Genomic DNA, 17,329 nt, shown 5'->3' on the forward strand with positions numbered 1-17,329 from the left:
CAAAAAGAATATCTGAAAAATCAAAATTGTGAGTCCTGGGTGCCTTTTGTTGGTTACATCTGATGTCAGTATTTTCAAAGGATTACTGTTACATTAAACAATAGTCATCCACAAACACTAGAATGTGTCCTGTTCTACAAGAGTCAGGAGAGCTGCCAACAATTACAATTGGAATAATACTGCCTAGATTTTAATCCCATACCCATCTTCTTTCTTTCTTCTTCTTTTTTTTAAGTTTATTTATTAATTTTGAAAGGGAGAAAGTTCACGTGAGTGAGTGAGCAGGGGCAGGGCAGAGAGAGAGGGGAAGAGAAAATCCCAAGTGGGCTCCACACCATCAGCGTGGGGCCCAATGCGGGGCTTGAACTCACGAACCATGAGATCATGACCTGGGTCTGACACTTAACCAACTAAGTCACCCAGGCGCCCCTCCTTTCTATTTGAATGACCTTGACCAAGTTAGTTAACTCCTCTTTAACTTTGCAAGGAAGGTAGAAAGGGTGTTGTGAAGATTCACTGAGATAATTTCTGCAAAGAGGCTTGGGTCTAGTCATACGCACAGGAAGCCCTTCCTCCTTTATTTTTACTTGCCATTTTTATCAAGATGGTTAACTAAGTAGACTGGGGTAAATAGACTCCTCCAGAACAGACCCATTCAAAACCTCTTCAAGGGATTCCCATTGTTTCATGACACCAACACAGATCCATCCAAGAATGCTAAGTGAAAAGCAATTTCCAAGGAACCTACAGCTGAAAGACTGGGCTGCTCCTGTCTTAGCCTTGGGTGCTAAGGACTCATTCTTCACCTCAGGGATACTAACTGTTCCATGAATGCAGTGTGGTGGTGGTTTCAACATCCCAGGGAAAGGGGTAGGGTCGACAGTCTAGATGAAAGAGTAGGGGACTTTGCCTGAAGGGTATTTACTTGAGCATTTAGTTGCTTACAGAGATTGGACTTTGGTTATATAAGGGCTAAAGCATTGCCTTTGCACCTCCCCTGAACACTTTCTTCTGCACTTTACAGGATTGTAGAATTGTGAGTCTGTCATGCAGTCCTTCTGCCAATCATGTACTCCTTTCACTGAGCCCCCAAACACCTAGCACGACAGTAGTAATCTTGGCTTCACCTTGTTGCTGAGCAACATGCATAGTGTGTATTATTGCCTTCCCCTTACAACCATCTCCAATGTCTCTTTTTAATCTCTGGCTCTGGGAATTGTATCTGGCATTCTTCTTGTTTAGTCCTATTTGTAAACGATCAACTGTGTCGTTTATATTAGTTTTCACCCTGCTTCCCCTTGCTTTTTAGCATATTGCTAGAGGTCACAGTCCTCATAACAGCAGGCAAGGGATATTGTCACTGTTATAAACCAGGACAATAGGAGTCATAGTTCAGCCTCATTCCCGGGAAAACATGGTAGGTCCACAGATTGACCTCCTACTCGGGCCTCCTTCTGGTGTGAAAACAATATGGATTATAAAAAGACAGTATGTGTACGTGTCTTTTAATGGATGTAAAGGGTCATTTCTTACCCTTTGAAAATCTTTTCCTTTCATTTACAATTTATTTTTTCAATTTGTTTTCCATGTCTATTTCTTCAGAAAATATATGAAAAGAATAAGTCAAAATCTCATCACTCAGATATTTCTATACATATCCATGCATTATATAAATACATAATATATAAATTGCTGGTAACGCACATAATTTGCTATAATCAGATTTTTAAAATTAATAATATAAATAATATCTCCATGTCTATACATTTGGAGCAACAGCATCATCACTAATGACTGTATAGTGTCTTATTATATCATTAGGACATATTACAACAAGTCCTTTATTGCCATATATATATAGGTTGTTTCTGATATTTACAATGCTCCAATGATTGTGCATGTACAATGTCTTAACCCATTTGGCCACTGATTTCTTTAGGATGAATATTAGAAAAGGAAATGTTAGGGACAGTCTGACTATTAAAGACTTTTGATAGAATGCCCTATTGGTCTCTGCAAGGGTTACACCAAGTAACTCTCTCAATAACATTTTATAAAAATGCTCTTTGTTTATACTCTTGCCATCACCGGGTGTTTTAATTCAGTTTTTAATTTAAAGGCCAAGGAGGAGACATCTCCTATCATTAGATGTATGGTATAAGAATTTGTTAACTAGGGCCTGAGTCATGACAATGTGGGCATGCTTTTTCTATTACCAAGAACTCTATGAATCAGATCTAATAACTATTTCAGTCACTACCAATACAGCCACGTTTCAGAGACAACCCAAACTGGAAAAAGCTATATTTTTTTTATCAAAAAATTCCCATGGATGTGATAATAGCAAATATCCTTTTAGTTGTTTTTAGATTGAGGCAATAATATTGTTTCATTTGAAATTACGTATCTCATTTTAGACGTTGGAGGATCTAATTTATAGATATGTTTCCAGGAATAAGTGGAACTCTATTTGTTCCTAAATAAAAATGTCAATCATAAAGGAACAGTCACTGCAACTTAACCGCATAGATGTCTAGTTTTTGTATATGAATCACAAACCTGACAAGACTATTTGAAGCCTGTTACAATCTGTTGCTCTGTCCATTTAACCACCTTTATAGAAGACAATAATTCTCAGTCCTTCTATGAGCAAGCAGAAGTCAGAAACAGACTTAAATGCTGATAGGGCCAATTCCTATTAAGATAAAAATTCCAAATGCGACAAAAGTCTGCATGCCAGTACTTATACACAACATAAGGGAAGAGCTGTGATAGTTAATCCAAGGGGTAGTTATATTTTCTGATCTCCCCTAAGATTTTAATATATTTTTGCAAAAGGTTCTTGGAATATTTCCCTGATGATACAAACTCTTCTTTAGAACCTGTTATCCAATCATTTTACTAACTGGTTTAAATGTGATTAGAAAGTTGACAAATCTCAAGGAAAAATTAAAGTTAGGCTGTTTTCACTATCATCTAATTTTATTATGCTGTGGTTTTTTGGTGCCCAGAAACCAAATAGCCTTGAACTTCTGAGGTCATAATGTTTAGGATAGGTCTACCAGGGATGCACAAGCTTTCTCTTTAGTTACCTGTGATTTTATTTTTCATTTCTGTCTCCTAATATGCTAAATGAATGATATTATTAAAGTTTTGGGGATATGAGAAAAAGGAAAAAAAAAACTCATTGACTCATTCTAAACTAGAAGTATATTTTAGAAAATAGTCTCATCAATTTATAATGAATCTAATTATCCATTCAAATAATTTATTTCAATGAACATTTGTTAACATCAGCAATGAGCACATCTTTGGTTGTACTTAATCTGGAGGAAATCTTAGGTCTTAAACTCTGGGTCCTAAATTAGGATTTTTCATTTGTCCCTTTCTGCAGCAGGTAACCCTACTGACCTAGGACCACTTTATCCCTCTCTAAAGGTCTTTGTTTTGTGAAGGATTTTTAGGTTTGGCTTCCCCAGGGAAGCCCCAGTATTTCTATTTCCTTACTGTTTCTCTTCTCTTTTTCAGTATATTTTTGTTTATTTGTTTTGGGGGACTAGTCCCTTTACTGAATGGCTTTTACTTTCCCCAGGATATAATTATAGCTGGGTATCTAATCTGGCATCTCAGCAGAAGGAAGCCATGGCTCCAAATTGTAGGGCTGAAAACAGATTACATGCATGGCCTCATTTCTATCCAATTCATACCTCACTGACAACAGCAGACACGTCAAACAAGTTCATCAACATGTGCATTTATGGTCATGCTTCCTGACTTCCAAACCTTTAGGCACTGAAATGTCGTTGGACCACTCTACATGTCCCTTCTTGAGATCACCTTCTCAATGACTAAATTTTCCTTCCCATTTGTCTTCTGTGGTTTCTTTAGTTCAAGCATGGTTTTAGATACCCATTGTCAAGATTACAACACTAGGCTGTGTTTCTTTGTTTTTTGTTTTTGTTTTGTTTTTTTTTTGGTTAAATATAGCTAGCAGAATATTTTAAATCAAAAGGGCTCCCATTCCACACTTGAATGGGATGGAGGGAGAAACCAGGCTCCTCCTTTAAATATCAGAAGTCCGTATTCCCTGTAGGAGCAGAGGTTTGATGACAAGGGATAGCCCTTCCTTTAAGAGTGAATATAAGATAGGATCAGGACCTTTATAGATTTAATCATACTTTCATAATAACTTACAGAAGTATAAGTTTTGAGTGTCAAATTTAGTTAACCCTCCTTGTTATTCTTTTTTTATTCATTAAAAAAAATTAATGTTTATTTTTGGGAGGTGGGGACCACAAGTCGGGGAAGGGCAAAGAGGGAGACACAAAATCCAAAGCAAGCAGGCTCTGGTCCCTGAGCTGTCAGCACAGAGCCCGACACAGGGCTTGAACCCACAAACTGCAAGATCATGACCTGAGCCGAAGTCAAAGGTTTAACCGAGCCACCTGGACACCCCAACATTCCTTATCATTCTTTAAGGATATATGAAAGAGACCTTTGCTAATAATCAGCTTTCTAAATGTCAGTGAACCCCTTACATTTTTCTGGGTTACTCATGTTAATACATGATAGACCATGTATTCCATGAAGTGTTGAGTATCAACTAATATCAAATATAGACTCCTCTTTCATGATGATACCTTATCTCATTTTTGATGATTAGTTCTTCCCCATGATATGTATTCATGGTGTATTGGTAAATCCAGATGACTGTCCTTCCATTATAGGAGACAAAGTTGCTCTAATCCATTATATTTTTTCCTTGGCTAATCCTTAGCTAGTATAGCTAAAGGGCAAAGATATCACCAAAATCAGACTAACTCAAATGACCAAAAGAAATCAAATTTTTTCTTGCATAATCTTGAATCTCAGATGAAGAAACATAAATATAAATGAAATAGCATTTCTTCATTCTAGAGGCATCATCCAGTTGAAAGTATTAAGTGGATCCCATGACCAAGAATGTCTACAGATGGTTGGCTTTGCTCAAAATCCTTTACCAGGTTTATTATTTTACTCTTACATTCAAGCTTATAGTTCTTTTTCTATTCTTTTAATAAGTTCCATTTTTTGGTTTTATTTTTACCAACACATAAAGCCAAGTAACATTGATGATTCATTAAGTTACAATTATAAATTCTCACTGAGATAAGCACCCTGAGGAGTTACCTAAGCTCACTTACTTCCTAAACTGTTCCTTCCACACCTTCTTTAAAGAATAATTTAATAGTATGCTTGAAAAATCAAACATTATCTAGTAGGCTTTATTTATGAACTAAAACCATTAATGCAGATGTCTACCATATACTTATCTGCTTTATGACAATACAGACAACACGCCCATTGAGATTCTGAAAACACGTGACTTCTAACAAACCATTGGCAACAATTCTTCCTTGAATCTGGTTTGAATATCCTTAAAGCAGGAGAGATCAGAGTGCCGTGGTTGTCTTCATCACCTAGGAGAAATTCTCTTGGTGTGCTACTAGTTTAATAAAGTCCTGATGCAACTTCTAATGGACCCTTCTTCTGTTTTACAGGTCACTCCTATTCTTCAGTGGTATGAGGGAAGAATATTTATTCTCTTTTCTTATTTTTTTTCTATCTGAAGAAAATTCCACCATAGAAAGCCTCTTGGCTTCTTTTTACTCCATTTATTTACTCTCTCCTCTCCTTGGTCATTAGAGTTGTTTATTTGTCTGGTGAACTCAGGAGCAAGACTTTGTCACTTATCATTTAACCTATTCTATTCACCTGTATCTTTAGTGCAGGCTGACTTATATCTGCTACTTCATGCTGGAAATTTAATGGCCAGGCTGCCATATCAGAGGAGTGTGCTGTGGCCCAGCACTTCCTGGGCCTGGATGAGTGAATCTATCTAACTCTTGGATTCAATGTTACAGAGTCTATTTTAGCCAAGCATTGAAACAGCATCCTTAGATATTATCTGCATTATTAATAAAAGTGGCATCCATCTTTCCATTTGCCTGTTCTTTTGACTTCTTAAACCTCACTTTGTTTTGAACTTGGGCAGCTAGAATGGAAGCCCCGAGAGAATAGATTAGTAGCTTGGAACTTACCTTATCAAAATTTCTCCAACAGGTCCTGATCTTCCTGAGAAAACCCAAAGAATTTAAAGAAGTGCTCAGGATTTCGGCAGATGATGTTTATTTTACACCTGGAGTGAGACAACACAGATATATTTTTAAACCATGTTATATGAATGAGAACAAATTTAGGGTAGACATTCCTGCCTGCCAAACTCACCCAATAGAATGAATTGATGAAATATTCCTCTTTCTAACATAAACACATAGATATAGACATATATATATATATATATATATATATATATATACACACATATATACACACATATATATAGGTACATATATGGGTCTATATATAATACATATATATGTGTATGATACATATGCATTATATATATATATACATATAGTTGCATATATATAGTTGTATATATATAGTTTGTTTAGCGTACCCATCCTAGATTCGTTAGTCTTCTTTTGTCAATATTCATTGCATTGTATTATTGAAATGTGCCATAGGCTCTTTTTTCAATTATGAAATTTATTGTCAAATTGGTTTCCATACATAGGCTTTTTATCTATAGGTACCTTTTTGAATATATATTTGAGAGACTTCTTGTTCTTACCTCATCCTTCTGCCATGAGTTCCAACTATACAGATAATTATTACTTTATTTCAAACCTAATGGTCAAATGAACATAGAAAACTATAAAATATACACTGTAATTTACAGATCTCTCAGTTTGATATAGCAACAAGAAAATGAGTAAATATAGGCACTGAATTGAGAACTGGAACTAGATTCAATTAATAATCCTGCCATAATTAGCCCGTTAATTTGGGGTGTCCAAACATCACTAGGTCTTAATCACTTCACATAAAAAAATAAGGGCTTTGTACAAAATTGCTACTGAGGCCCCTTCCATCTTTTAAATTCTGTGATAACTTTTCTTCTAAAGATGTGGTTTGACGTAGATAGAACGGTTAGAGAGAGTTTGCAGTAACAAAACTATCATGCTAGAAAAAACCTGTATTTTTATAAATTTATCATATGTTCCTAATTGCTAGCTTCAATCTTTGTTGGACAATTAGTTACTTATAGTTAAATGGTACTAAGGTGACTGTAGTCAATTACTTTCAGGTTCATCTATTGATTTTGTAAAAAAATCAATTGTATATCTCAGGGAGCTGAATAAAATTTTATTTTTAACTCCTAGGATTCATGATACATTGGCACCTTACGACCATTGGTTTACTTTCTGTCTATCTTTCTGCTGCCCTAATATTGAGGGGAAGAAGCTGGAAAAGTATGGCAAGTTGTAAGCTGTTTTACAGAGTTTGTCATTATACCATGACTTGCCCACACCCTCAGGTACTTCCCAAAGGGGAGAAATGTCTCTTGGTGAAATAGCCATACCTAATTGGTGTTTCATATGTCTTGTTTTGCAAAAAACAAAGCAATTTTTAAAATTGGGAACTGAGTGATAGCTGAAATTACCACTTACAAAGATAATTTAAAAACTAAACCATGAGCTCTTTTGGTTATTAGAACAATGGAGACTCATATAAACCTGTACCAGATTTCTGACATGGATAAGCTACCTACATTATTTTACAGATAAACCTCATAATCACCCTATAAAAATTTTGAAGTAGGAGCTTAATTTTGTAAGTGAAGAAACTGAGGCATGAGTCAGTTTCCCAGAAAGAGGTAAAAGGTGGCCAAGTTAGCAGGTCTGTGTGATTCCAGAGTAGTCCTCCTTCCTATCCCATATATCTTGATATTACAAAGCTTGTTGGCCACACTAGGCCAGTAAATACTCCATTTCAACAGGTTCTCTTAGGCCTGTTATTTATGTGAGCCTCTGAATGCACTGGTTAATGTAATTTTGATATAGGAAGGCCTTGTCTGATTTTTCCCCAGGACTATGATTTTTGTATTTCATTTCTACATTCAGGGGAATAAAATGCCTTATCCATCTTTTAGCCTGAGTTTTCTGCCTGATATTTAGCATGTTTCAAAGACATGTGTTGATAGCAGGATGCTTACTTTCTATCTTTGTACAGAAAACTGAGCTAGGTGGGGCTGCCTGCAGGGGCAGAGGCATTGGATGCAAGAAAGCATCGTGGTGGGTGGTTGTAAAGAGAAGAACTGGGCAGAGGGTTTGTTGATCAGAACAAAGTGAATCATTATACAAAGTCATAGAATGTGGGGCTGGAAGAAGCTTCACAAACCAATTAATTCAAATTTCACAGTGTTTAGTTGAAAGAAGTAAGAAACAAGGTGTCCACAAATTAGAAACCGGGTTTCTGGATATCACCCACCCACCCAACTTCTCAGTAGTATAATGGAATCCTCAACTGTATGCTTACATGCATCTCTTAAAAACAGAATGCACTGTTCTAGGTTTATATGTGTCTGTAGCATTGTGTGGTTTGAGACCCAAAATGCTTAGTGGTTATGAGAAAGACCATGGGGTCAAACCACCCTGAGTCCTAGGGCAAGCGACATCACTCTTTCTGCTTGTGGAATTTTAGGAAAGGCTTAATCTCTCCACGGGACAGTTTCTTAATCCTTAAAACAGGGTAATGAGAGTAGCCACGTCTCTGTACTGCTTTAGGGATCACATGAGCACTTTACAAATAAAAATAAATAAATAATAAACATATAATATTTATATTATATATATTATATATATATAATAAATATATAATATTTATATTATATCCCTGGCAGGGGAGGGGTAGAGAGAAAGGGGAGAGAGAGAATCCCAAGCAGGCTCCACACTGTCCCAAGCAGAGCCCGACACAGGGCTCAAATTCACAAACCATGAGATTGTGACCTGAGCCAAAATCAAAAGACGAATGCTTAAATGACTGAGCCACCCAGGTGCCCCATGAGCACTTTCCAGCACAGAGTAAGTAAGCATATACAAAAATTTCCAGTTATCAATCTCATCACTCATTACAGTGAGCCTAACATAATGAGACATTCTTTGAAAATTGTGTTTTCCTTTTAAGGAAACATAAATCCCAATGAAAGGAGACTCTGGATGAAATCTAACAGACTAGAGTGAAATTGCCAGCATGGTCATAAAGACTAGGTTTCTCCTCAGTGACATGGGAAAGATACTAATCTCTATACATATTTGAAGTTATATGTGTATTACTGTGAAAGAAGAGATTCAGAAATTGATCTTTTTGCTCAAGACTATCCAAATCAATTGCACTCAAAGGCAGAAGTTCTCATAGCTTCTCATAGCTAGAACTTGTAACTAAAACAAAGGATTTTACACAATAAAAAGAGAGTGAAAAATAGAAAGCCTCACTTTTTTTCTTAATCGTAAGCTGATGTGAAGGGATATCCTTTTGGATTCTGCTGTTAGAAAGCTCAGTTATGCAATATTCATACAAAAATAGTTCTAAATCAATACAACATATTTTACATTTACATTAACATTTAAATTAATGAGAAGCTTAATGTGAATTATGGAGCTTTAGATGTTTAGGACTATGTCCCTTCTTGCCAACTTGGAACAGAGTCTATTGACTCACCTTCTCAGTCTTATAAACAGCTTCCAGACTTTGTGTATTTTCAGTGCCAGAGGATTTTCAGGCTGGTGAAAGATGCCATATTGACATCACCAGGGAATGAAGTTGGCCCTATTCATTAAATATGTAAAATGCCTCCAGCAATGACACACACCTTCCCTGAAGGGTAGTTTGCCATAGATGGTTGTCAGTCCTGAGAATGCTCTGGGATCAGCACTTACTGCTCCACCTTTCTTTTCCCTCATTAAAATGATCCCACAAATATTTCTCGAACACCTACTATGGACACAGAACTGTGCTAAAACAACACAGATTCTACTTCAAGGAACTCATCTTGCATTGAAGGATACAGTCACATATATAAACAATTATAGAATAATATCACATGTTCTATAATGAAAGAAGATACATACTGGGTGCAGTGAGAGACACCTGAATAAGACAGGAGGAGAATCAAGAATGGCTTCTGAAGAAACGAGGCTTGAAAGAGAAGTAGGCATTAGTCAATCAAAGCAAAGCCGAAATCTCACCATTCAGAGAGGAGAGCCTATACATAAGACTACATCTTTGCTTAAATAAACAAGAAGTTTTAACTGATTAGTGTGAGAGGTGGCTTAAGGGTGTGCGTGTGTGTGTGTGTGTGCGCACAAATGTTTGGGTATAACAAATTAGCATGCATGGTTAGATGGTCAGGGACAAGTTTATGAGAGAGAGATATCACATGCTAGCTTTAAGAGCTTGGGTACCATCCTTAAAATGGTGCAGGTGAAGAAATTCTGATGTAGTCTGTTTGTTTGTTTGTTTGTTTGTTTGTTTGTTTTAATAATTCTTATCATATAGAGAAGTTTCAGGTTCACAGCAAAACTGAACAGGAAATAAAGAGAAATGTATCTCCTATCCCTACACATGCCAAACGTCTCCCACTATGGATATCCCACACTACAATGGTACATTTGTTACAATTAATCAACCTACATGGACATATCATTATCACCCAAATTTCATAGTTCACATTAGAATTCACTCTTTTTGTTGTAAAGTCTATGAAGTTTGACAAATGTATACTGAAGTACCATTGCATATTCAGACAGAGTAGTTTTGTTGCCCTAAAAATTTTCTTCACTATACCTATTCATTCTCCCCTCCCCTACCCCCTGGAAACCATTAGTCTTTTTACTGTCTCCAGAGTTTTGCCTTTTCCAAAATGTTATATAATTGGATTTATAGAATACATAAACTTTTCAGATTGGCTTCTTTCACTCAAAAATATGCATTTAAGTTTCCTTCATATCTTTGTATGGCTTGATAGCTTATCTCTTTTTGGTGCTGAATGATATTTCATTGTCTGGATTTACCACAATTTATCCATTCACTTACAGAAGGACATCTTGGTTGCTTTCAAGTTTGGTTGCTTATGAATTAAACTGCTATAAACATCTGTGTGTAGGTTTTTGGGTGGATCTAAGTTTTCACTTCTTTGGGTAAATACCACCTGATGCAATTGCTGAACCACATGATAAAAGTGTGATTTAGTTTTGTAAGAAACTACCAAACTGTCTTCCAAACTGGCTGTACCATTTTGCACTCTTACTAGCAATAAATGGGAGTTTCTATGGTTCCACATCCCCGCCAGCATCTAGTGTTGCCAGTGTTTTCAATTTTGGTCATTCTATTAGGTGTAGTGGTATCTCCTTATTGTTTTAATTTGCGTTTCCCTGATGATGTATGATGGGGAGCATCTTTTCATATGTTTGTCATCTGTATATCTTCTTTTTAAAATTTTTTTTTTAATGTTTATTCATTTTTGAGAGACAGAGACAGAGCACGAGCGGAGGAGGAGCAAAGAAAGGGAGGGAAACACAGGATGTGAACAGGCTCCAGGCTCTGAGCCATCAGCACAGAGCCTGATATGGGGCTAGAAATCACTGACCACGAGATCATGACCTGAGCTGAAGTCACACACCCATCCGACTGAACCACCCAGATGCCCCTTGTCATGTGTATATCTTCTTTGATAAGGCTTATGTTTAATGGGGTGTTTGTTTTCTTACTGTTGAATCTTGAAAGTTCTTTTGTATTTTATATATTTTATATACTAACTTATATTTTATATTTTATATACTAACTTATTATCAGATGTGATTTTTGCAAATATTTTCTCCCAATTTGTGGCCTGTTGCCTCATTCTCTCAACAGTGTCTTTCCTGGAGCTGAAAATTTTAATTTGAATGAAGTTCAGCCTATCATTTATTTCATTCATAGATCGTGCCTTTGGTTCCTTGTGTAAAAAGTCACTGCCATATCCACTGTCATCTCGGATTTCTCATATGTTATCCTCTGGGAGTTTTAAAGTTTTGCATTTTACATTTAGGACTATGATACATTTGGAACTAATTTTTGTGAAGGGTGCCAGGTCTTTGTCTAGATTCTTTTCTTTTTCTTTTCTTCCTTTTTCTCTTTTTCTTTTTCTTTTTGTTTCTTTTTTTTTCCTTGCATGTAGATGTCCAGTTGTTCCAGCACAATTTGTTGAAAAGACTACATTTTCTCCATTGTATTGCCTTTTTCCTTTGTCAAAGTTCAGTTGACTATATTTATGTGGGTCTATATCTGAGCTCTCTATTCTGTTATTCTCTGTTTCTATTCTATTCTGAGTTCTCTATTCTCTATTTTATTTGTTTATTCTTTCACCAATATGTCATGGTCTTGATTAGTGTAGCTTTATAGTAAGTATTGATATTGAGTAGTGTCAGTTCTCCGACTTTGTTTTTCTCCATCGACACTGTGTTGGCTATTCCATGTCTTCTGACATTTCACATAAACTTGAGAATCAGTTGGGAATTTCCAAACTTGCTGGGAGTTTCATTGGAATTTTTATTTATTTTTTTTATCCTTATCTATTCTTGATAGAGAGAGAGGGTGTGAGCGGGTGGGGAGGGGGCAGAGAGAGAGGGAGACACAGATCCAAAGCAGGCTCCAGGCTCTGGCTGTCAGACAGTTTGAGCCTGGTGCGGGGCTCAAACTCACAAACCACGAGATCATGACCTGAGCTGAAGTCAGACGCTCACCAGACTTAGCCACCCAGGGGCCTTGGAATTGCAGTGAATTTATAGATCTGATTGGGAAGAGCTGACATCTTGACAATATTGAGCCTTTCTTTCAATATTGAATATCTGTCCCTTTGTTCAGTTCTTCTTTGATAACTTTGATCAGGGATTTTTAGTTTTCTTCATATAGATTTTGCACATATTTTGTTAGATTTATACCTAACTATATCATTTTTGTAATATGTGGTTAATTATAAATTCCATTTGTTCATTGCTGGTATATGGGGAAAAGATTGAGTTTTGTGTATTAGCCTTGTATTTTGCAACCTTGCTCTTACCACTTATTAGTGAAAGCTCCTAGAAAGGAGCTTTTTGATTTTTTCAGACCTTCTAATAAATAAAGTCCTCTGCAAAGAAAGTTTTCTTTCTTTCTTCCCAATCATTATATCTTTCATTTCATTTTCTTGTCTTATTGAATTGCCTATAATTCTGATTTAAGAAATATCACTCTGGCAATATTATGAAGAATAGATGAAATCTGAGGAGTGCTTTCTCCATAACATTGTCAGATGTTAAAATATGCCATAGTAAACCCCTGATGGAGTACTTGTGATATCAGACGTAACTCACAGGTGGTGGAGAATGTCATAGATTCAGTAAATCCAGTCCTTATGGCTTCCCTTTTGACAGTGGATTGATATGGGTCAATGAGAGAAACATAATTAGCAATGCTGTACCTGTATTCTACTACCCTAATTCGGTTTTGCAAAAACATATTAAGTACCAACTATGTAACAGGAAAAGTATTACATCCTGTGATGGAATGATAAAACAGACAGCATGGTGCTTGCCCTCAAGAAATTTATATTTTGGTGAAAGGTGAGAAAGAACATTAAGTAAATAAAAAATGCTTAGTGATATGGTAAAAACTATTAAAATTAAACAGGATATTGTGATAGTCATTAGTGTGGGGTTAGTCACTGTTGCTTTAACTGTAAAGCGGGTGAACTCTGGACTGGGACTCGCTAGATTCAAATCCCAGCTCTGCTAATTCCCATTATGTCATCAAGATCCTGTGCCTCAATTTCACCATCTGCAAAATAAAGATAAATATTCCACTTCATAGGGTTGTTCTGAGGATTAAGTGAGATAATAAATGTACATTAAGTAGCCTAGTACATGGCACATGGAAGTGGTCAACATTATTACCTATTATTATAGTTGTGGTTACTATTATTACTTTGTGCTTACTATCACTATTCTTTGGATAGCTTGGCAAAGGAAGCCCTCCTCAAAAGGGTAATTTTGGGCTTAGGCCTGAAGAATGAGAAGGAGCCTACCATGTGAAGAGCTTTAGGAAGGATGTTTACATAAATTTCTAGATAGAAGCAGCAACAAGTGAAAAATTCCTGAAATAATGTTAAAATTATTAGGGTACATAGAATGATTTTACGTAAGTTCCAGCTTCTTAGGCTTTGACTCCAGGAAAGAAGAGATAACATGTCTCAATCAAACACCCATAATCCAGAGGTCATCTGCTAGAATCATGTAAGAAAAGTCACACTCCAGCAATAGCTACCAAGACTTTAGTCCTTCTGTTAACCAACACCAGGTGATCTGATATTAGAAAATACTAAAATGGTATTTGTTGGCAAATAAATATGTTGGTACTTGGCATTATGAATAATAGAAATGGGCCTTTATTGATAAAATTAAAGGTATTTATTATTATTGTTGATAAAAATTATGATATGTGAAATTGACCTATATATTTTTTAGATAATCCTCATATTTATTTTAACACAGTTTGAGACTCTAATGGGGCATGAAGCTTATATCCTTAGGTTAAGGGAGATACCCCAGGCTTGATCCATAAATGGTTCTCTGTCCAGGCATGAGTTAGAATAACATTTCATTTGCTGATCCAACTTCAAAGGTATACTAATTCTACCTCTAGAATGCTCTCTGCTGAAAGGTGACATTCAGAGCACTTCAAAGAACAAAAAGATATAACTTTGTTGCACTTTTAGAAGAGGTTGTTGTTGAAACTATTTTGTGTTTATTCACTAATGCAAGCATGTATGTCTAAAAAATATGTGTTTGGCAAAATTAGTTCAGTGGCTTTGCTTTACTATTACATAATACTGAGGGGATCACTAACCTTCACCTAGTTCAGGCTTCTTTCCCTATTATTAGCTACATATAGTGCCTATGTGTTTTGCATAACCAATTCAGCTTAGATTAATTTGCAACACTTTCCATGTTCAAGGAGCAAACAGGAAACTGCTGGGTCTTGAGTGCTCTAAGAAAGATACTGTAAGATACTGGAATCAGAGAGGTAGGCAAGAAACAAAGAATACAGGGATTTGTAGCTCCTGATAACATTTTTGGATTTAATTTTTAGTTTAATAGGCGTTCTCTAAGATATTGGAAGAGAGTATCACTGATCTGCTTTGCATTTTTAAAAGATTACATAAACCAATGTGTAGAAAGTGAATTGTGAGGGTTGAATGCAGGGAGGAAAGTTGAGGAATAGTACAGAAATCCAGGCAAGAGTGATGGAGACTCACACCCAGTGTTAGAAATGTATATGAAAAATGTGAAAGGACTTAGAAATGTATTTTAGAAGAAATCCCATTAAGATTTGCTTGTGTATTGGAAGTGCAAAATATAAGACTTCTAGGTTTGGGGCAGCTGTTGGAAAACCTTCCATGCTGAATGTGGCTGTTGGAGAAGGTCTGTGTTGGAGGGCTGAGGTTCAGTCTTACAGCTATGGGGTGCCTCTGGCAATGGCTGGAGGAAGAAATGTTACAATGTTATAAGAAATAGCAGAGGAAGTCTGTTGATTTCCCCATGGATTCCCACATAAAGTTGCTGATTCCACAGTTGGCCTTTCAACAGAGACTACCTGTGGAGGGCACATGTGAGATGCCTTGTTCATATAATGAATCCAATTTTCCATGAATAAATAGGAAGATCCAAATGGGACATCTCAGTGTTTCAGATTTCTTTCAAATTCACTGTGTCTTGCTGTTTGCTTGTAGAAAATGAACTACCATGAAGAGGATCTCCATCTTTGTCATCATTAAGAAGATAATTTTAATCAAAACTATGGGGCTTCACAATAATTATTGACTCTTAGTTCAGTGCATGGAATATATTTTCATAGTCATTGATTTAGTCAGTCAATCCATCTGTCAGTCAGCAATTCACTTGATAAATATTTACTAGAAATTAGCCTTACACTGGGCTAGGTATTAGAGATGACTCTTATATAACACTGCTGTTGCCTGTACAGCTCTTAGATGTTTAATCTATCAAACACAAACAAAAAATATTCCAAGCTCAGTTCAGGAAATTGACTTCAATGCACTCTATGTTGACTCTGGGACAATTGCAAAAATGAAGGAATAAAGCAATAAACCAATAATAAAGTTGATTGCTTTTATGTTTGATCTATGAAAACTTTACATCTTTTAGAAATTCAGATTTTATTCTCATTTTATACTTCCAATTTCTAGTTGTGAATGTACTAGAGATTTTTTTTAAAGAGTGGTATCAGTCATTATATATAAATAATCGTGATCTTTATACATGTTAACAGACACATAATATAGATACATAGGTATTTATCCAAAGGATACAAAAATGCTGATTCAAAAGGGCACATGCGCCCCAATGTTTACAGCAGCACTATCAACTATAGCCAAATTATGGAAAGAGCCCAATGTCCCTCGACTGACAAATGGATAAAGAAGATGTGGTATGTATACACAATGTAATATTACTTAGCAATCAAAAAGAAGGAAATCTCGCCATTTGCAACAACATGGATGGAACTAGAATGCATTATGCTAGGCAAAATAAGTCAGAGAAAATTAAATATCATATGTTTTCACTCATATGTAGAATTTAAGAAACAAAACAGATCAACATAGGGGAAGGGAAGGAAAAATAAAATAAAAAGAGAGAGGGAGGCAAACCATAAGAGAGTCTTAAATACAGAGAACAAACTGAGGGCTGCTGGCAGGGTGTCGGGTGGGGGGATGGGCTAATTGGGTGATGGGCATTAAGGAGGGCAGTTGTTGGGATGAGCACTGGGTGTTATATGTAAGTGATGAATCACTAAATTCTACTCCTGAAACCATTACCACACTATATGTTAACTATCTTGGATTTAAATAAAAATATTTTACAAAAATAGACACAAAGGTTTGTAGATGACTCAGATTGAAATATTTTCACATATACTTTAAAAGAATTTAGTTTGCATAGGAAGAACTAAAGGGAGGACATTTACACCCACACATGATATTTTAGTTTCCCATGGCCTGGAAGCTTTGAAAAGAGACCTCTCAACATTCTGTACCACAGTATTTTTACCTAAAGTGGGGTTCATACTATGTAGCCGCTTTAAAACATTATTTTTTAAAATTATCTTTTTTAATTTTTTTAATGTTTATTCATTTTTTGAGAGAGGGAGAGAGAGCGAGAGTGGGGAGGGGCAGAGAGAGAGGGAGACACAGAATCTGAAGCGGGGTCCAGGCTCTGAGATGTCAGCACAGAGCCTGACGTGGGGCTCGAACCCACGAACCGTAAGATCATGACCTGAGCCGAAGTCAGACGCTCAACTGACTGAGCCACCCAGGCGCCCCCAAAATTAATTTATTTTTAAATTTTAT

The 17,329-nt window shown here is 36.2% G+C and overlaps 1 protein-coding gene across 7 annotated transcripts in view; it reads right to left on the reverse strand.

Annotated features, from left to right (window-relative positions):
* LRRC4C (leucine rich repeat containing 4C) overlaps window positions 1-17,329 on the reverse strand; it is a 1,203,118-nt gene that overhangs the window by 186,886 nt on the left and 998,903 nt on the right. For all 7 annotated transcript variants that reach the window (XM_058688696.1, XM_058688692.1, XM_058688697.1 and 4 more), the window contains one exon: window positions 6,081-6,178. The gene's annotated coding sequence lies outside the window, so the exon portion shown is untranslated. The remainder of the gene's footprint in view (window positions 1-6,080; window positions 6,179-17,329) is intronic.

The sequence above is a fragment of the Neofelis nebulosa genome, chromosome 10 (genome assembly GCF_028018385.1).
Source record: "Neofelis nebulosa isolate mNeoNeb1 chromosome 10, mNeoNeb1.pri, whole genome shotgun sequence".
In the NCBI taxonomy this organism is placed as follows: Eukaryota; Metazoa; Chordata; class Mammalia; order Carnivora; family Felidae; genus Neofelis; species Neofelis nebulosa.